The sequence below is a fragment of the Mustela erminea genome, chromosome 13 (genome assembly GCF_009829155.1).
Source record: "Mustela erminea isolate mMusErm1 chromosome 13, mMusErm1.Pri, whole genome shotgun sequence".
Lineage (NCBI taxonomy): Eukaryota > Metazoa > Chordata > Mammalia > Carnivora > Mustelidae > Mustela > Mustela erminea.
Genome location: NC_045626.1, coordinates 52246389 through 52268720, shown reverse-complemented (window position 1 = coordinate 52268720; position 22332 = coordinate 52246389).

The window sequence follows — 22332 nt, the reverse complement described above, 5'->3', positions numbered from 1 at the left end:
CTAAGAAAAAGAGAACCCTGATTCTGAGTTCAGAGGACTGCCAGCTTTGGAGCCTGCCCCTCTTTGCAGGGCTTGCTGACAGGCAGCATTATGCTTTAGGAAATTTGGTTCTCCCCCTATTACTGTCCCCAGCCACCATGCAACACCACCACACACCCACAACCTGCCCACACGCAAATGCAAATGTGCACACTTGTGCTCACTCACAAACCACTGGAGGAAAACAGTTAGGATAAAAAAAGTTTTCTCTTCTCCATCCTCCTGCCAAAGGTCAGAGATGGGACAACAGACTCCTTTATAAGTTTGGAGGTATACCTACACATCCTCTCCTTTGCAAAGTTCAGGACTAGAAACTGCCTCCCATCTGATTCCCTTGTGCAGCTAAGTGTCCCCTGCTGTTGCCATGACATTGAACACCAGGCAGCAGAGAGATGCTGTGCTGTCACTAGCAGGCATGGCAAATTGATGAACTTCTCAAGGGTCAAATGCACCCTGCCAAGGGCAGCTGATCTTGAGCGGTCTGCAGCTTTCCCTCCTTCAGCAAGAGGGCTCTCTCTGAACGAGGGGACCAAAGGAAATTGAACACCAGCAGGGGAGCCGAAGAGAGGGAAAAGGAGAATAGCAGGACCTGTGCAGGTAAGAGGCCCCCGGGACTCTCCTCAGAACCCCAAATGCACCCCTCACAAGAGCCAGCAGCAAAGTCACCAGTGTTGGGGGAAAGGGAAGAAGGGAGGTATGTGCGTGAGCCGAACCTGCTACCCCCACCCCCAGTTCCATATCACTGGAGCCCAGACCAGAGAGAAAACAGGAAGGACTTTGAGTCCAATGAAAACACAATTTTAAAGCAGTGTGTCCTAAGTTCTGAAATTATGTGAAAACTTGTGAAATGAAAGTGTGCATCAGAGATCCCTGCCATCCAGTCCAGAGAGACCTGATGGAAAAGGTGGCAGTGAGGGACAAAAAGGCTTTCATACTCATAGCTCCGTACACTGAGACTCCTCAACAAAATGGTTATAAGAAGTATTTCAGGGGCACCTGGGTGGCTCAGTTGGTTAAGGGTCTAACTCTTGATTTCGGCTCAGGTCATGATCTCAGGGTTGTGAAATGGGGCTCCATGTCAGGCTCCACACTGGGTGTGAGTCCTGCTTAAGATTTTCTCTCTCTCCCTCTGCTTCTCCTGCACCCTCCCCTTCACCCCCCCCCAAATTGTTACAGCCACTGTAACAATGAAACTGAATCAGCTACATTCTGATTTGATGGCTTATGTAAAAAGCTGCTGTTCCTACAGGGAAAAATAGAACAAAAGTATAGATCTATCAATTTAATGATGCTGAAAGTCTTTCTAACTCATGAGAACTCATAAAAGTGTGACCTGCTAAATGTGAGCTACTGGTACACAGAGGATTGTACTGGAGCACAAAAAAGACTATTCAGAGTTTTGTTTTATAAGATTAATATTCAATCTACTGAAGTAATAAATTAAAAAATCTAGATCTTCCTAAATCCTTGAAGGTTAGTTTTAAAATCTCATTTTCCTATTTAAAAATCTAGCCATCAAAAAGATTGAAGGATACCTTGATAATGTAACTAAGTTCCCTTTAACTTATTAAACTGTATTTATAAATTAATCTAGTTGCTTTCCATTTTAGGTACTACTATTATCTGACTTAACAAATAAAAACTTTCCAAAAATTTCAACAACTTTAATTGCCTATGAAACTAAGCATGTTGAAATGAAAAATTTGAGTTCTCTTAAATGTTCTAATTTTGTATATAAACTCAGTAAGCCTTCAGCATAAAATCACAATCAGGGATGCCTGGGTGGCTCAGTTGGTTAAGCCGCTGCCTTTGGCTCAGGCCATGATCCCAGGGTCCTGGTCTTGAGTCCCGCATCAGGCTCCTTGCGCCACAGGGAGCCTGCTTCTCTCTTGCCCTCTGCCTGCCACTGTGCCTGCTTATGTGTGTGTGCGCTCTCTCTCTCTCTCTGTCTGACAAATAAATAAAATCTTAAAAAAAAAGTTGTAGATGGCAACTTTATAAAAAAAAATCCCCATCAGTTAACACTGTAAGTTAAAATCATAAAGCTGAGCTATTACTAGGATAAAACACTGAGTATCTAAAAATCAAATATGCACAGATGCAATAATGCAAAATTCTATTAATTCTAAGTCTATTAATTCTAAGTAGAATTAATAGAATTCTATTCTACCTAGAATTAATAGAATTCTATTAATTCTATAATAAAATTCTATTAATTCTACCTAGATAAATCCCCTTTGGCCTGGAACTGGAGTTAATACCCACTTTAGAACAAGAGATGTGGCTCAGACTGTTGAAGATGGGCAGCTGTATACACGGTCCTGCACAAAGCTGGGGTACATGAAGAGTAGCTTAGTCAAAAAATTAGGAATGGTAAAAATATCACCAACTGACAAAGAGAAGCTACACGGAAGCTTGCCATCTGCTTGGGGGTGGTTCTGGGTATAAAACCAAAGTTAATGGATTCCTCAAGCCAGTACTGCATGCTTGTGGGGTCCAAATTTACAGCACCACATGGTGTAGGAATCTCAGGCCAAGAGTTCCCATAAAAATGGCCAATGTCTGAGGCCCCGGAGAAGCAAATGTAAAACTACACTACAAGGGACTTCTGTGTCTGCCCACAAAGGATTACTGTTATGGAAATTGTCCTTCTACCATAAACAACCAGAAAACCAGGCTAAATATATGGGGGGGGAGGGCTGTTTAAAAAGGGCACTGGCAGGCGCACTTGCTTGGCTCAATGGGTTAAAGCCTCTGCCTTTGACTCAGGTCATGATCCCAGCATCCTGGGATCGAGTCCCACATCAGGCTCACCTTGCCTGCCTCTCTGCCTACTCGTGAGCTCTATGTCTGTCAAATAAATTTTTTAAAAAGGTGGGGGCACTGGCACATGGACACAGAGAACTATGAGGCCTGAGAGAAAAAGAAATCGAAAAGAGAGACCTATGATTGCCTGGACAGACTGTGGCCCTGGACAGAGAGTTCACGCTGCAGTTCAACCAGTGGGAACCCAAACAGAACCTGCCGGGCTCATTGAGCTGAAGGGACAGAGACTGAAGTTCAAAGAGGCTGAGTCGGCTAGAATTTGTGGGGAAAAGACTAGGGAGAAGCCAGTGGCACAGAGTTGCTGTGCTGGATAGCTGTGGACGGGTCTCTGGGGGAGCGCTGCTCTGTGGGTGCTGGAGAGACAGCCAGTGGGAAAGAGTAGGTCAAATAGTTCTTGGGGCTCCCACAGGCTGGGAACAGTTCTCCCTCCCACCAGCCTGCATGAAAGGACCTTGTTATATGTAGAACATCAGGGAGAGTCTCAGAAGTTTCTCACCTTACTAGCGGGGCTAAATTAACCCTAGACTAAAAGCTGCTCTTGATGCACCCTAACAAAAGGCAAAAGCAAGCCTCAAAAGGATCAAATATCTGTAATAACCTAAGGCTGTGTCAGAACCAAGAGCAGCACACTTTAAATGGACGCATTATCCAACAATGTGAAATTCATTATGGAGACTATCCAGTAAAAAATCAGCAGGCATACCAAGAAGCAGGAAAATATGACTAACAACCAGGAGAAAAGTCCATTTAAGATAAATAAGTCCTTTGGATGTAATGTATAGTGTGATGACTGTGATTAATAATACTCTATTATAAATTTGAAAGTTGCTAAGAGAGTAGATCTTAAAAGTTCTCATCACTTGAAAAAAATTGTAACTGTGAGGTGAAGCATGTTAACTAAATTTATTATGGTAATCATTTCACAGTATATGCATATGTCAAATCATCATATTGTATACCTAAACTAATACTATGTTATATGTCAATTATATTTCAATAAAATGGAAAAAATATATACAAATATTATGGAAGTATCAAGAATAATTCAATATTAATATTATTAGAGCAGATAATGAAAATTCAAAATAAATTTTAGTAATTTTAACACTATAGCAATAGCAAATGTAGTCATAACTTAAAGAAAGATGCTTGAGTAGCTTTTGAAATATAATAAGCTATGTGTAGATCAGTAATTTGTTGGTGGATTGTAGGTATATAACTTGAAATGTCATTAGTACTGTTTTATAATCTAATAAAGTAATGCAGACTTGGGAGACAAAAAGAAAAGTACATTGATAAAAACAAAACCCAGAAATAAAAATGATGATAGAATTAGCAGGCATGGACCTTAAAACACCTGTTATAACTATATTCTATATTTTCAAGAAGCCAGAGGGAAGACTGGATATATTGAGTAGAGACATAGAAGAACACCCAGGAAAGACATAATAAATTTGCTGGAGAACATGGAACAAGACAAAAATCTTAAAAGTAGCCAGCGAGTAAAGTGTATCATGTACAAAAGCAAGAATAACAAAAGACGTCTCAGGAGAAACTATAGAAGTCAGAGGACCATGGAGCAAAGTCTTTAAAATGCCAAATGGAAAGCAAGCAAAAAACTCTCAACCTAGCATTCTCTACCTGCATAAAATATCATTCAAAAATTAAGGCGACATAAATACTTCATGTGACAAACTAAAGCGGAGAGATCTACTACTAGCAGAATGCCCTCTGCTCTCAGTCTTTTGTCCTTGTGGGCACCCCTACCTCCCAAGCTTCCCCCAGTCCAGTCCCCATTCATCAGAACATGCCGGGAAATGTGCCTCTTCCTCACACACCCAAAACCAGGGGCCACTGTGCCAAGAGGAGCTTTCCATTTCCCTGAAAAGAAAACTGTGCTGAGGAGGAAGAGAAGCATATGAGTATTGCTGGAGCGGAATCAAGAGCTCTGAAATCCTCCTCTCGGGAGAAAGTTTCAGCAGTGTTGAAAGGAGAGATGAAGAAATGATGACAATGAAAAAAGTTCTTTGTTTCCTTCTCAAAACTGAAAGAGAGGGCAATTACCTATAACTTTTATAGACTCACAAAAATATAAGCTATCATTTTTTTCTACTCATTCATTCATCAACAAATATTGACTTAGCACTGGTCTATTCCAGGCCCTGTTCCTCATGGGCTCCTCAGCATGACAGGGTGACCCGCAGCAGTGGGTAGAGCATTCTCAGCCTCTGAAATCCCCGCCTTCTCCCCACGTTTAGGTCCAGTGACGGTGGAAAATCACAGGCAGCTTTGACCTCTGCACAAACTCTGCCAGAAGTCATGGAACTGAACTGGAGTGAGAATTGGTCTTTTTCCGTCTCTCTGGACGAGGAATGAGGCAAGACAAGAGTTTCTCAGTGTGTGGGCAGCGAGGTGATGAGGGGAGGAAAGGGGAAGGAAAAAGAGACTATTTATTGGCTTCTATGTGTTAACTTCATGTCTGTAAGAATTAGACTATTTTGTGTAAACCCTTTCAGTTGGACTTTTTCCTCGATTTTACATTTCATCAGGATTTTATTTATTTTTTAAGATTTTATTTATTTATTTGACAGAGAGAGGGAGATCACAAGTAGGTAGGGAGGCAGGCAGAGACAGAGGGGGAAGCAAGCTCCCTGCCAAGCAGAAAGCACAACTTGGGTCTCAATGCCAGGACCCTGAGACCATGACCTGAGCCGAAGGCAGTGTCTTAACCCACTGAGCCACCCAGGTGCCCCTTCTTCAGGCTTTTCATATTAATGTTTCTTATCTAGACTACATTATGGTTATTAACATTTCAAAAATTTGCTGCACACTTCTAATGCTGCATGAAAGAAGGCTGTTGCCTTAAAGTATGAGGCACCAAGGAATAGAAAACCTGTAAGTAAAAATACAACAATAAACTGTTGTCACCAGAGTATAAAAAAAATTTTATTTGTATTGTAAAATATGGTCATGCTCAAATCACTCTTTTTTTTGAGATTTAATTTATTTATTTGACAGAGAAAGAGAGAAAGCAAGAGAGGGAACAGGCAGGGAGAGAGAAAAGCAGGCTTTCTACTGAGCAAGGAGCCCAATATGGGGCTTGATCTCAGGACCCTGGGATCACAATCCAAGCTGAAGGCAGACACCTAACAACTCAGCCACAAAGCACCCATCACTCTGTCTTATGAAAAAGAGACATTTGGTTGTGATGTCCCTAGTTCTGCTAAAATCTGCATCAATGACATTTGAACAACTTTTATGTAGAAACAGATTGATTTCTGGCAGAGTAGAGATACAGAGCCAATTTGTCCCATTTCCACTCTATCTTAATAATATGAAACTAAAGCAGAGGGAAAATGCTGAAGATGTTCAGATCTCTGTTGATAAATAATTTAAAGCAAAATAAGTCAAGACACTAGGAAAAATTTTTAAAATTGAAACATATTACTTGAAATGTTATTATAGTGGTATGTTATAGAGATATAGTTGAACATAATTATCATTATATTATTTGTATATTATACTATACTACTATATAGTAGTATATATACTACTATATAGTATAGAGATATACTATGTATTTATATACTGTATTATTATGTATTGTACTATACTACTATATAGTAGTATATATACTACTATATAGTATAGAGATATACTATGTATTTATATACTGTATTATTATGTATTATTTAGAGATATGGTTGTATATTATAATTGTATTATATTGCATTATAGTTTATATTACAGAGACATACACACATGATAAAGATTAAGGGACTTGAAATCTCAAAAAAATTGCATAAAGATCTTAAACTGGTAAGACATTTGGAACTGTTCCTCATTTCTGTGGAACTACATTTACAAAAATGCAGTGTGTCTCTTGTCAACACAGGAAGTTTCTTACAAAGACATCATTCAAAACAAGAATCAAACCCCGGGAACTTTATTTAAAATGAAATGGAAAAAAAAATTCAGAAAGTATTTATTTCTCTAGCTCTTAAAGTATTTTATGTAGAAATTAACTGAGACCCTGCAAAAAACTATTCTAACCCAATTCACTTCTGCTGTGGACCTCTCCGTGAGTCCTTGAGAATTCCATATCATGCTAGCATGATGTTCTCTCCTGCTAAAGATATCCATCTGTCTGTATAAAAGCATATATTAATTTCACATTAATTTCATGCCTCTTCCACCCAGACTTCCAAAGTGCTCCCCTTCAGTAGCTAGCCGAAGTTCCACTAAGCATGTAAGGTCTTCAGATAAGTCAAATATTGATCAGAGATTTGAGGGACCATCTCAATACTTGACTTTAAGGATGAAGTATGGGTCAGTTTGGTGGTCACTGTTAGCACTCATTTTTTCCTTCGACAAGGATTTAGAGCAAAGATTGTGAGGATACAGATGAGTCAGATGGAGATCTATCTCAGATGTTTACCTCTAACTAATGAGATAGCAGGAACATGTAGAGCCATGTAGGCAATAAGCTCAAAAGGAAAATACAGGCAACAAGCTGTTATCTGAGTATGGAAGAGAGATGCAATACTTGCTTTAGAGTGTGGGGGGGAATAAAGAAGAGAATGGGATACAGGATTCATAATCAGAGAAGGCTTCGGAGAAGTAAGAGCATGATGAGCCTATGGGGTTTTCCATTGAGACTGAAGAGAGGGGTCTGTCTGTCTGCCTTCCTTTCTTCCTTCCTTTCCTTCCTTCCTCTTCTTTTCTTTTCTCTTTCCTTCTTTCTTTCTTTCTTTTAAAGACTTATTTATTTTAGAGAGAGAGAGAGCAAGGGGGCGGAGCAGAGGGACAGAAAGAGTCTTAAGCAGACTCCACACTGAGCCAGGAGCCCCACACAGGGCTCAATCTCACCACCCTGAGAACAGGACCTGAGCTGAAATCAAGAGTCGAAGCTTAACCAACTGAACCATCCAGGTGCCCTGGGTTATTTCTGTTAGAAATAACCATGGCACCATGAATCGCATTCCAGGAGCAGACAAGTCTACACAGGAATAAGCTGGAATAAATGCTTTCAAAGAAAGGACGTGTCTGGCAGAATTTGTCCTGTCCTTGTTATGGGCTGAATTGTATCTCCCAAAATTCATGTTGAAGACGTAAGGCCCAGTAAACTGAGAATGTGACCTTATTTGGAGATAGGACTTTCAAAGAGGAATAATAATTAGGTAAAAATGACCTTAGGCTAAGCCCTAATCCAATACTTCTGGTGTCCTTGTAAAAAGAGGAGATTAGGACACAGACACACAGAGGAAAAACCAGGTGAAGATACAGAGAAAAGACTGCTATCTACAAGCTTGGGAAAAGGTGTTGGAGGAGATGCTGCTGACTACTTGATCTTGGAACGTCTAGCCTCCAGAAGGGTAAGGAAATAAACTTCTGTTGTTTAAGCCCAGTCTCTGGTACTTTATAACAGCAGCCCTAGCAAGCTAATGCAGTCTCCATGAAGACTTTAGACATTTCCCCGGTTTGGATCTGGTTTGGTTTACCAGCTCCCCATCTTGTTGCGGCTTACCACTCCACCCAGTCAGACTTGTGGACCACTATCACGGACCATCTCACCAACTTGTCCTGACCTACAAGCCTTGTAGATGACACAAACCAAAACATAGCAATAAAGGCAGCAATAAGCATCTCCTAAAGACCTGCTAGGTTTAGGGCTGGATCACTGGAGTAGTCTTCTTAGGCTGCCAGGACAAAATGTCGTAGGCTGTGTGCCTTAAACAACAAATATTTATTTTCTCACAATTTTGAAGGCCAGAAGTTTCAGGTCAAGGTTGCAGCAGATTTGGCTCTATTAAAAGCTCTTTTGCTGGCTTGTAAATGGTGGCCCTCTCACTGCTCATGTGGCCTTTCTTTGGTGTCTGAATGTCAACACCAACCCTTAAACATATGAATTTGGGTGGATGGGAAATACAGTTCAGTGATCAGCAGCCATTGATGTTTATGTGGAAGCTACTTAGTAAGTATTTACTGGACGCTTGGGTGGCTCAGTGGGCTAAGCATCCCACTCTTGGTTTCAGCTCAGGTCATGATTTCAGGGTTCTGGGATCAAACCCCATGTCAGTTTCCATGCTCAGCACAGAGTCTGCTTGAGATTCTCTCTCCCTCTCCCTCTGCCCCTGCCCTGTCTCGACTCACACTATCTCTCTATATCTCTCTAAGATAAATAAATAAAATTTTAAAAATTGAAGTATTTACAATATGCCAGATACTGTTTTAAGCATTTTAGACATTGAGTGCTCTTAACAAACATATAAGGAAGATACTGCTATTGGACTTCTTTTCCAGATGAGGAAACTGAGGCACCGAGAGATTTTTGCCCAGGACTACATAACTATTAAGTGGCTCAGCTGGGTTTTGAGCCTAGGTATTTAGGCTCCAAATCCACGTTTTTAATAGTAAATTCTACCCAGCTGCCTCTCAGTTTATGTGTGGATAGATATATAGTCACAGTTTGCAAGGCATCCCAGAAGGCTTACCATTTTCTCAACTTCACTGGACACAGGTGAGGGAGGAGGAATGTCTGGGTGTTCTGGCGGATGGAGCCACTGCAATAAGACGCCCTCTCCCTATAACCCCTACATCCAAATGTATAGAAGTGCTGAATAAAATATTACAGAACTGTTTCTAAGACATTTAGAGCATGGGAGAAGAAAGAGAAATCTCTCAAAAATAAAATGCTTGAGAGCAAAGACATTATTTACTTCATTACTGACTCTCTAAAACTTAACATTGTGCCTAGCATATTAATAGGCATTTGATAAATACTTTTTGAAGGAAAGAAACTTTCAGGGACTGGAAAATAAACAGTAAGCTCAAAGTCAAAGTAGCGTGTGAGAGTAATTGGACAGATGAAGAAGGTATTAGAATTTGACACAGCTTTAGGAGTTGAGAGCTGGGGTTTTGATGTTCATATAGCCAATGTTCACAGATCAAATACATGATGTTTGCACATGTCAGAAGATGAAGCCACTAACCTATGTCAGAAGAACTCCTGTATAAGGCCAAGGAGTTGTCCCATTTGTGACACAGAGACTAGAACACTGAAGGCGACCTAAGAAGCCACAGGAAGTTAACCTGCCTCCCTGTAATGTGTCTGCAAAACCAAGGAAGGTGGGACTCATAGGAAACAGCATCCGCCACAGATGAACTCATAGGTAAAGGTTATAAGCCATCCAGGAAACAAAACCCCCAAGGGAGAATCACAAGTAAAATCATTCCTGTCTAAGAATGAGAGGTACTGGAACAACATGAAAGAATCTTTAGAATAATTGTGTTTATGATATTGAAAGAGGTAAAAGAAAAAATATGCAAGAATTATATACTATGGAAAAAAGAATATATTTATTTGGAAAAGAATATATAGAAACCCTACACATGAAAAACATATTAATTGGAATTTTTTTTAAAAAACTCAATGAACAAGCTAAACACTTGAGTAGAGAGAGAGTTCATGAAATGGAAGATAGACCAGAAGACACATTTCAGAATTCAGATTAGAGATATAAGAAAGAGAACCATAAACATTATTTCAGAGACCTGGAGGCTGAAACAAGAAATACCAAGTAAGTCGAACAACACTTCCAGAGAAGAAAGTAAAAAGAACACAAGAATCACTATTGAAAAATGATGGATATTTTATCCATTCCATAGGTGAAGCTCTCAGGTGAGCTGAAAACATAAAAAATAAATCCATACCTCTACCTCTCAGAACAGAATGCAGAGCATCAAAGACAAAGGGAAAATATTAGAATTAGCTGTGTGAATAAGGTCGGCTGCTGAGGAAACTGTAGCTGGGAGAGAGAACAGCGTGTGGCCAGTGTGCCTCATTCTTGCCCATTGGTCCCAAAGTCAGGCTTCAGTGGGCAGAGAGCACTGCTTTGGCAGGGGAGTCAGAGTTCTGTCTTGTCAACAGGGGGAGGTGAGTAGACTAGGGGAAAAAAACAACTAGACTATAATTTTATTACAATTTCAGGAACTGTCTCAAATATAGCATTCACAAAGACAGACTCTGAAACAGTGCCAATATGTTATTTGTAGTTCAGTTTGCATTTTCCTCAACTTTAATCTTGCTTCGATTTTGGACAGATGCCCAAGCATATTTTTTATTGAAGATAATTAAAGCATAAATTAATCAGTGAATAAGCTTCATTGTCATTAAGCAGCATCATTTGTTTATTCCAAAAGTATTTATTGAGCATCCACTAAGAGTAAAATACTTTGGCAAACATTTTAGAGTTAAGAACTATGAAGACATACAGCAGGACAATGGATAATGAGTTTCAAATGGTTTAGCTAGAATGATCCAGGCAGAGGGTTCAGCAAGTACAAAGGCCCTGGGCTAAGTCTGCATTTATCATGTTCGAATAACAGAAAGTAAGTCTGGAGCATAGTCTGCCTGGAAGAGAGTGATTGAGGAGAGGAGTGCTACAGGGTCAGAAAAGGAAACAAGGGTCAGATCACATGAGGCAACTTTAGAGTCAGGCAAGGAGAGTTTGGACTTCATTCTAAATCCTATGAGACCCCACTGGCAGATTTTAAGCTGAGGAACAACATGAGTTGATTAATTTTTTTAAAAGGTCCTTCTGGGTGCTTAGTGGAAAATGGATTGAGGAAGGACAAGAATGAAAGAAGGGAAAGGAATTAAATTGTTTTTCCACCAAGTCAAGAGAGAATTGATGACAGCTTTGACCCGGTTAGCAGCAGAGATGGAAAGAGGCACGCAGATTTGAGATATAATTTGAGGATAAAGTTTTGTTAATGCATTGGATCTAGTGAATAAGGGAAGGAGAGAAGAATCAAGAATAACTTCAAGACTTTTCGCCTGTCCACAGGGAGACGGATGGTACCACTCCTTAAAGTAGAAAAAAAATGGGGAGAAACAGGAAAATCAAGCATCCCATATTGGGCATACGTTAATTTTGAGATACTTATTAGACCCACAAATGGATATGACAGGTAAGAAGTTGGATGAAGTCTGTGGGCCAAAGGAGAGATCATGACAGAGATGGGTATTTAAGAGTCATTGGAGTTTACTTTTAATCTTTTTATTTTATTTATTTATTTTTTAAAGTTTCTATTTATTTATTTGACAGAGAGAGACACATCCAGAGAGGGAACACAAGCAGGGGAGGGGGGGAGGGAGAAGCAGACTTCCTACTGAGCAGGGATTTCCCCACCGTGGGGCTCGATCCCAGGAACTTGGGATCAGATGCTTAACGACTGAGCCACCCAGGTGCCCCATTTTCTTTCTTTCTTTCTTTTTTTTTTTTTTTTTTAGAGAGAGAGCACGAGTAGGAGGTGGGGCAGAGGGAGAGGGAGAATCTCAAGCAGACTCTGTAGCAAGTGCAGAGCCCAGTGCAGGCTCCATCTCACAACCCTGAAACCACTACCCAAAGCTGAAATCAAAAGTTGCATGCTTAACCAACTGAGCCACCCGGGGGACCCAGAGTCACTGGACTTTAGACACTACCAACAGTGGTGGGCTTCCAAGAGAGAACCACTTCTGGAAAGAAGGAAGTGGGGAAAGAGAGATCTGGTGCAGGCTGGCATTTAGAGTTCCAGAAGAGAAGGAGAACCCAGCAAAGGCAACTGGGAAGGAGTGGCTTTGGAGGTATGAAGAGGATTAGGGATTGTCAGGAAGGCAAAAGGGAAGAATGTCCATCCCAAACAGAGTGGACAGCTATATTGAATGAGGATGATTTGGCATTGGGTTTAGTTTTAGTAACAGAAGCCTTGAAGTGGGCTTCAAAGTAAATGAAAATTGAAAAGGTGGGGACACAGAGTACAGATCATTATTTCAAGTAATTGTGAATGTGGAGTAAAGAAATGACGTGGTAGCTGAAGGGGACTTGGGGTAAGGTCGGGGAGAGTTATCTAGGATGCTGGATAAGAGATGAAAAGATGCTGACGAGGCTGATTGAGAGGGAGATGGTGAAAATGCAGACTGAAGCCCGGGAGTAGGATGAAGGGATGATGTCCAGAGCACAGGCAGGTTTGGCTTTGCATAGATGGGGCACCTCTCCCTCTGTCATAATAGGGTAGAGGGCAGCAGACGTGGGTAGTTAATAGTGAGATGATGAGCAAGTTCCTATCTAATTGTTTCCATTTCCTTCATGAATTATAAGGCTAAGTCATCTGTTGGAAGTAAAGAGCCAGGAGGAAGATGAGGATCAGGTTAGGAAGAGAAGAGAGGGAACAATATAAATAGCTTAGAGAGCAGGAAATGCAGCGGGGTTTCCGGGGAATGCCAAGGGCCTGTAGAAATTTGGGACACCTAGTTGAGATGAGACTCCTCAGCACCATTGTGCAATTTCTACAGTAATCAGTTGCACAAGCGTACTTATGATGGAGGACAGGTGCTTTGACAGGTGAGTAAATGGAGAGAGAAGGGGAAGCAGGGTCAAGTCCAGTATGCAAGGAGGCAGTTACAGAGTTGGACCATGGAGTCTAAGGCTGGGCAACAAGGGGAGAAAAACATTTGAAAAATGTCCCGATGAGATAAAACCACTTGGAATGAAGCATTTCAGTAAGTAGGCCAGAGGATACCATGTCATGGCCAGAAAGTGGAAAACCTAAATTTGGGTTTTCAGAGATATCCCCTGTTCCCCAGCTTTCCCTTATGAGTAGGCAGAATAAGTCATAATCTATGGAGGAGGTTGCAGAAATAACAGGAAAGGTTCATTGTCCTCACCTTGCCCAGAATATATCCCCCTACTTCTTCACAGGAGGCTGAAAGCCATTTCTCCATCATCAAGTGACTTCCTGTTAGAATGTAAACCCTGCGGGAAAGATGACTTATCTCAACTCAGGCAGGCACACCTTATCCACGCCTTCTTTCAGTAATTAGTAAGCACCTCTCAGCAAAGGCTGTTCCCAACTGTGACAATGGACAAGCTCACCCTCAAGTAAGAATCCATTTATCAGATGATTTATAGCGAAAGGTTTTGATGTGGAAAAGAGCAGATATACCCAGCACCTGAACCAGAAAGTTTGCGCCTTTCCAATGAATCTGGGCCTGGCATTGTTTCCCTAAAGTTAGAGTATAACAAAAAGTTTTGTTAAAGGGGGTGGAAAAGCAGACATATGGATCAAAAGAGGTTTTTTTTTTAATTTTTAAAATTTTTAAAAAATATTTTATTTATTTTTCAGAGAGAGAGAACAAGTGAGCAAAGCAGGGGGAGCAGTAGGCAGAGGGGAAGCAGGCCTCCTGCTGAGCAAGGAACCCAATGTGGGACTCCATCCCAGGATGACCTGAGCTTAACCGACTGAGTGACCCAAGCATCCCTCAAAAGAATTTTAAAATATTTACTGTTAAACATAGAAATTCTACATTAAACAATTTATTATAAGGAAATAGACATGATGCACTGAGATGTTTGAAAAACATCTAACATTTTGCCAAACATCTAACATGTTGAAAAACATTTAACACAATGCTTATTCAATACCAGAACATGGAAAACAATCTTAATTCTAAAGTATAGGAGATAGACTAAGAAAAGCACAGTCATCCACCAAGGGAATGCTATGCAGCAATATTGATTGATATATTGCCTAGCTGGAAAAGAAAATGCTTTCCCCTTTTTTAAAATTTAAAATCATATAAATAAATAAAGAGGAAAAAAGAAAAAAGTTTGTATCTATACTTAACAGTTTGTATCTATAGGGTGGACTTATAGGTGTTGATTCTTTGTTTTTTTTTTTTTTTTTTTCTATCTTTGTGCTTTATTATGTTTTGTGTGAAGGCAAAACTAAATGTGAGCAAATCTGGTCATTAGAGAGAATGTCTAATTTGATTTTATTTCCTAGCTGTGTGGAATATACATTTATGCCAGCCTCATAATTCTCCAACAAATAAAGCTTTTGATTCACAATGTTTATTCTGACACTTTCTATCACAAAGAAGCAGTTGACTCAAACTGAATTACCTAATTATAAAAAGAAATTATTCTTGTCAGAAAATAATGATGCCTGTGTGCCTGGCTGGCTCAGTGGGTTAAGCCTCTGCCTTTGGCTCAGGTCATGATCTCAGGGTCCTGGGATTGAGCCCCATATCATTGGGCAACCTGCTCAGTGAGGGGTCTGCTTCTCCCTCTCCCTCTGCCTCTCCCCTCCCCACTTGTTCATTCTCTCTGTAATAAATAAATACAATCTTACAACTAAATTGTCTTACCTTGGGAAATATAGTTAATGCAGTAGCTTGAGCTGGAAGACATGTCATATTGTAAGGCTTGGCAGAAATAGTTCTGGCATCTTCCTGGAGTCAGAGTGGGGACATTTTGGGAGGAAATGACAGATGACAAGTACAGTGACCGCCCTCCATCGTGCTGGACACAGGAATCAGCAGGCAGCACTGTGCTGTGCTGCCTTCTATCTCATTTCCTGGGCTTCTACTTTAAACTCCAAACAGACTAAGAAACAAAAGGAGGAAGGGAAAGATGGGCAATGAATCTGAAGGTGGAAAAAGCAGAGAAGAAAAAAGAAAGAAAAATGGGAGGAAGGAGGAAGAGGACCATGTCACTTATTGTATTCCCATTGGAATAAAGGAGGGAGAGTGAAGACGTCCATTATAAGGGATTCATTTATCTCAACACACATGGATTAGGCCCCCAGGATGGCCTAGGCCCTTTGTTGCAATAAGAAAGAAAAGCATGTTTCTATCCCAGTAAACAAAACCAAACCAGTATTCTAGAATGTACTTTTTACTATTCCCCTGCTCAAAACTTCATGATCTTGCTCCGTGACCTGGGCTTATGATTTTCCAGACCCTAGAATCACTGTTTCTTCCACGTTGCCCCCACCAAATCCTAACTGTTCTTCACTGCTCATCTGCTCCCTGAAGTCACCTTTAACTTTTCCTTCTAAGCTCTGTGAGTATTTCTCCTTTGAACTCTTATTTCATTTACAGGGAGTACTATGTTTACATGTTAGAATGAAATTATTCTCTATTTGTATGTGTTTTCTATTCAGAGTGCAAAGTGGATCTCGTGGATTCCTCACATTAACACTAACACAGAAGTTGACATGCAGTGCATGTTAATTAATAGTTGCACTCTTATGGTAGTTGATGTCATGCACTGAAATAATGCTCTCAGACACCAGTCTGGGGGTTCGTGCAGGGCTGCCTCTACAAGGGAGAATAGTAACAGCTGAATTGTGCACATAGCTTTTATTTAGTTTTTTGTTTTTTTTGTTTTTTTTTAATCAGCAAAGTAAGGACAGATGTATCAAAGCATGAAGAAGAAATACAAAGAGATGGCAATTATTTTGAAGCCAGAAGCCAGGCCTATACCCTCCCCTATGCTTGGGCACACAGGGAGGGGGTTAGGGGATAAGGGAGGAATGGGATGTTCGTGCTAGCAATCACCCAAGGCAGGAAGGGGAGTTGAGAGTTACTTTACTTCATAGCTCCTTATCTACGCCAGGCCCCAGGAGATGATGGGATCGTGTTCCTACTGGGCCATTGCGTTTAACAGCCTGAGAACAAGAATGCTGCTAATGTTTCAGTTGCTCCCACAATCACTCCTCAGGGCTTACAGTACACTTGTGGAAATAACCGCACAGTTGACTGTATGATTACAGGGATTGTGGGATAGTTCGGGGTCAATATATTAATACTGACTGAAAAACACATCGTTATTGTCCTTTGATAACTAAGAAGTAACTTAAAGCAGATGATGATCATTTGGTTATACCAAGTATTTATAGAAATGTGTTGACATCATTTATTCACTCATTTATTCAATAAATATTTATTAAAGATTCATTGGCTAGGAAGATAAATCCCCTTGCTTCCTGCTTGTTTTGCCTGTAACTGAACGGGAAAAGTTAAATTCCAAATGGACTAGAAAAAGATCAACAAAATAAGCTAATGAATACTTGCCTAAAGCCACCCTAGCCTCTTAATGCCTCCTCCTGCACGAAAACATGTATTAGTTATATATTTACTTAGGCAAATTCCAAGAAGCATTATAAACACTTTGAGGGAGGGGAGCCAGAGAGAACAAGATACCTTATTCTTCTGTAGATTTTGAATAAAGAAAAAGTTCATAGATGTACTGATACTGCAAAACTAAAGCTAGTCATTATCAGGCTCATTAATATTGATACCAAGCATTTATTTAGTACCTCTATCAACTGTGAACTAGGTAATAAGTGTAGAGTAAAATTATACACTGCTCAGGAGAAGCTTAAATGCCTCAATGGAGAGAGACAAGAATGCCATGCATAAGTTTGCTGGCACTATCTGGAGGGGCTTGAAGGTACTGTGCATCCCCCAAGAGAAGGCAGTCTTCACCAACAACTCCTCTCAAACACACCCTGGTCAGGGCAACATAGAAATGTGCCTCAATTTTCCCATTCAATCACCAGGCAGTTCACACAGATCCCATTCTATTCTGTTGATTGCTATGAGCCCCTTCAACTTCTAGTCTCTCAGGCTCTTCTCTTCCTTTACACTCTGGGGTCTTTTTACCCACCTACCTTCCTTCTGCAGGATCTCTAACACTGGGCTTCATCCTGGGCTCCACCCAACCAGAACAGCTGCTGGCCTGGCCCACACTTGTCTACATCTTTCACATGTAGCCCACAAGACAGACAAATCCTTTCTCTTGCTAATAGCGACACTGTCTCTGTAATCTGTGAGCAAGGTAGAAAGGGGAGGACCAAGGAGAAGAAATATCCTGTCCTGTAGCATATCCACAGCCAAATATAATTTAGAGAAGAAATGATATTGAAAAAATAAGTATTTGATAGAAGTAACTTTGCCTCTGAGAAATAAAAATTCAACATAATGGTGACTAAAGCCAGGATAAAGGCATATTTTCCCTCTTATATAAAATTCCACAGCTAAGTGTCCGGTCCCGGGTCTACTCCACGGAATTCTCAGAGACTCAGCTCCTTCCAGCTCACTGCTCTATCATCTTGAGGATGTGGCCATGGTCTTCATGGTCCAACATAGCAGCTAGATCTCCTACCATCACATCCTCATTCCATATAGCAGGATAGAGATTGGAGCAAAGAGTAGAGACAAGGGATACAGGTCAGTTACTGTTGTTTTTAAAAAAAATTTTTTTTTTACAAATGATAATATTTTATTATAGAAAAAAATCCCAAATATAGGATTTCATAAATCCTAGTAAGTGAACAGGTATAACTTTAAAAGTACATACAGGGACACCTGAGTGGCCCAGTCAGTTAAGCATCCCATTCTTGATTTTGGCACAGGTCATGATCTCAGGACCATGAGATCACACTGGGTATGGAGCCTGCTTTAGAGTCTCTCTCTTCCTCTCCCTCTCTCCCTCCTCACTTCCCCCACCCCTGGTCTCTCTCTCTTAAAAAAAAAAAAATTAAACAAAAAAAAATATATATATACAAAGTAAAGAGGCAAAACCTAGAAACATTTTGCCTTTGAAAGAGAATATAATGTTCTCCTGCAGAGGTGATCCCACCCAGAGCATGAATGTGGCTCTGTCTCTCATGAAGATAACAGGTTTGCTTTCTGAACTCACTATACCCATTTTAATAATTTCAAAATGATAGCAAGAAGTGGCATTGAATAAATTGCTAAAACTTTTTGATTCTTAATTTTCTACTGACACTCAATAAAAAAGATTCCACGTAACACTTTATGACAGACTTTTAGTTAAAGCCTGATTGTTTTAACTTATGGAAAGGCCCAGTGAGACACTATTTGCAAATATATCCATTTTTCCCAGGCTTATGCCACAGTATTTTCATAGACCTGTATACATTAGATATCACGCTGTTCTCTTGGAATTGAGTTTAAAATAATATTGGCTGTTGCATAATGTGCAGCAAATCTGGCTATGTTCTAGCTCCCTAACCCTTTTGGCTGTCATTCTTTCAATACCTTTCCTCCACTTTGGAGAAACCATTAAGTAATCTAACCTGACACATTTTAATACTGCCTCTTTGTCTACTCTGCAAATCCTCAAGGTCAGTACAGACACAAACTCAAATTCTAAACTTCAAATTCAGGTTCATTTCGGCTTGCTGAAATGCCTTGGAGTAAGATATCCTGGGTAAAACCATTTTCTTATGAAAATGTTCCTGTATTAACAGCCTGGCTTATTTAGGCACCTAGAAAAAACACCAAACCTGAGTTCTAACTTTTTCTATTAGAAACACTTCTTGCCTAGCTGGCCAGTTGCTACATGCCAGTTGTCTCTTGAGGAAGATTCCCAGAAGTCACCACAGGACCATTCTACTTATATCTCTTTGGTGAGGACTTGATCACCTGGTTATTGCAAGTCAAAATAATCTGGAATGGAGTCTTTTCTGAATGGTATCAGCGCAGCTAAAAACTGAGAGTTTTCCTGTGGAAGAAAGAGAGAATGGACATTGCATGAGAACTAGCTTCCCAGCCACAAATAGCAAACAAGATACTTTAGAAGTAAAGAGTAGAAAAAGATCAATTTAAAGTGAGGAGAACTGAAGATCATTTCATGAAAGTTGTACTATTTGGACTGGTAGAAATAGGACACAACAAGTGAAATGAATAGAATGAATAAATACACAGTAGTGGGTACATGTACATTCATTTGTTCTCTCATTTCCTTTAGTCATGACATTTAAAATATTTTTTATTCTATAACTTTCAGTTATACATAAATATAGGAAGAATAATATAATGAAACTTCAGGGCTCATCAACCATTATGAGTAATTTGGAAATGATCGATAAACATTCATGAAGTAGGCTTTCAACCAAAAACATAGAAATGATAAAAATGCGGTGGGCCCAAGAAGATTAAGCATAGTGGCTATGTCTGAAGGAGAAATTCATTAAGGAAACGAATGAACATTTGGCAAAGTTGGGTGGTAATATAACAACTGATGTAACCAGGATACATATGTGTTAGTTCTTTACTATGTTCCAGTCATTGGTTGGAGGAACTTGGATAAAAAGTTCAGTGTTAGCCCGGTGGATACTTACTGTCCTATAGAAAGGCTCTTAGGCCAATAAATAGCCACAAATCGTGGAAGGTCTGGACTATCATGGCATGGAATATGAACAGGTAGTATTCAGGCAATAGGGAATTAACAGAAATAGTTGACCAGGAAATGACCAAATAGTAAATCCAAGTTTTGGAAAGATAATCGGTGCCCACATGGGGGATAGATTGTGAAGAGAAAAACAAAAATTGGAAAATAGTTAACAATTAAAAATGAATTTTAAAACAACCTGTATAAAAATAAGAGGAGAAAATTAACATATTTTGATGTCTACATTGTCCCATGCACAGTGGTTGGCCCTTTACATACATTATGCCTTACATTAATCTTCATGACAACCCCAAGAGGAAGGTGTTATCCACTTGATTTTTAGATGAGGAAGTAGAGGCCTGGAGAGTGACTTTTCCTGGCTCTATTCCTAGGTCCCAATGGAATCGGAATTTAATCTGTTTTGCTGGAGTCCATGTTTCCAACTGCACCACATGCCTCCATGTCCTGAACTACAGAGGTAGCAGAAGGAATGGGAAAGAGAGCACAGACATGAGGTTGCTCCTGAAGAACAGACTGAGTGAGTAGTGAAGTGGCATGGCTGGGGAAGAGGGAGAGATCAGAGGCATCCAAGACCACTGAAACCTCAAGCCTGAGTGTCGGGAGAATGGTAATGTGTTTATCTGAGGTAAACGAGACAGAAGATAAAGAGTCCGGGGAACAGATGCATTTGAATGTGGAGGTATTGTGTTGGAATTGATGTCTAGCAACCAGTTGGCAACTTGGATCTGAAACTGAGAGAAACACCAAGTCTCTCTACATACATAAAGAAAGTTCTGGTATGGTGTGACAGGAGCAGTACAGAGCATGTGAGGTCTCCCAAGAGAGAGGGACAGGGTAAGAGAAAACAAGCACCCGCGTTGACCTTAGTTACTGCCTTTATCTCCCGGATACAAGGAGGAACCTGGACAAGGCCTGGAAAAGGGCTGTCAGAAAGCAGGAGAAACAGGAACATGGCTTGTCCCAGGAATTGTGGAAGGTGACAGCCCCAAGATTCACAGTTAGGTGCGTGAACATTGTCTCACAGTCAGAGGGTTATCAGTGACCTCTTCAGGAGCACTGACCCTGCAGAGGTGGGGGGTGGAGGAAGGAGCAGGACAGTGGTGGGCTAGGAGAACACAGAGGCCGGCTGGCAGAGACACAAATGCCACATCTGTGGAGAAATCGTCATTGAGAAGAAGGAAGAGCTGAGTCTGAAGCAGGGTGGAAGAATGCCCGGCTGGAGGAAAGCCTTTCTTTTTAGAATGAATGGTATCGAACTGCTTGTGAGCAGAGAGAAAGGCACCGTGAAAACAGACTAGTTTTTCCCTGGACAAGAGGAAGGAAAAGGAGGCCAGAGGTAAAGGTGAGAGAGAAAACGTGAAAACTTGTGCATTTTTTGATGTACTTGGGCAGGTTTTCAGGAATTTGAGAGGTAACGTGGTAGATAGAATAAAGAGCAAGGGTGTACAAACATCTCTAAAGAGGAGAGTGGGAAAGATTTGGAACAGATGCATAAAGAACCAGCAGGGGAGGGGGGAACAGTGCTGGACCCAGGCAGGGGTGGGCACAGGACCGCTTCATGTGGAACCCAGCTTTTTGGGCTGTGTGGCATCTGAAGAATGCAGGGCTCACAGGGTCCAGGGTGATGGTAAGAGGTTAGACGCAGTGGCGCCTGGGTGGCTCTTTCGGTTAAGAGGCCGACTCTTGATTTTGGCTCAGGTCATGATCTCGTGGAGGTGGGATCGTGCCCCATATCAGGCTCTGTGCTCAGCGGGGAGTCTGCTTGAGGATTCTCTTCCTCTCTCTCTGCCCCAATCACCCTCTCTTTCTCTATTTGTCTCCCAAATAAATAAATAAATCTTAAAAAAAAAAAAATGGAAGAGCTTAGCTGTAAAGAAAGTCTATGACCTTAGATGCCTCAAAACAACCAATGGACCAGGGCAAGGGAGGACATTTTCCTGAGGGCAGAAACTGTGCCTGATGCCTTGTCACATCTCTCAACTCCTGGCATGTAGTACCTTCTCCATAAATATTTCATCATAAATGAGCAAGCTGAGTATAAGATATAAGGTCTCAGGAATATGCCTCATGGATAATGCAGACAGATGTAGGAGAAAAGAGGTCACTTGAGGCCGAGGCATTCCGGGCAGTGGAGGGAATCCTCCCAAGAAACTCCTCTTCGTTTATTTCTCTCCGCAGTATCTCGTTCTTTTGTCCTCTTTTGGCATGCAACTGTATCCGAGTTAACCCCTTCTCTCTGCATCTAGTACCATGTCTTGCGTCTTGCATAGAGTAGACATTCAACGCATGTCTACAGGATTGGATGCAAACCAAACTGTGATTGGTATTTTCTGGTGGTTATTTATCTTTGGGGAGCATAAAGCCTGCCCGGTATAGGAATTGCTGCTTCTGCTTCCTGTCACCATCCTTTGGCCTCATG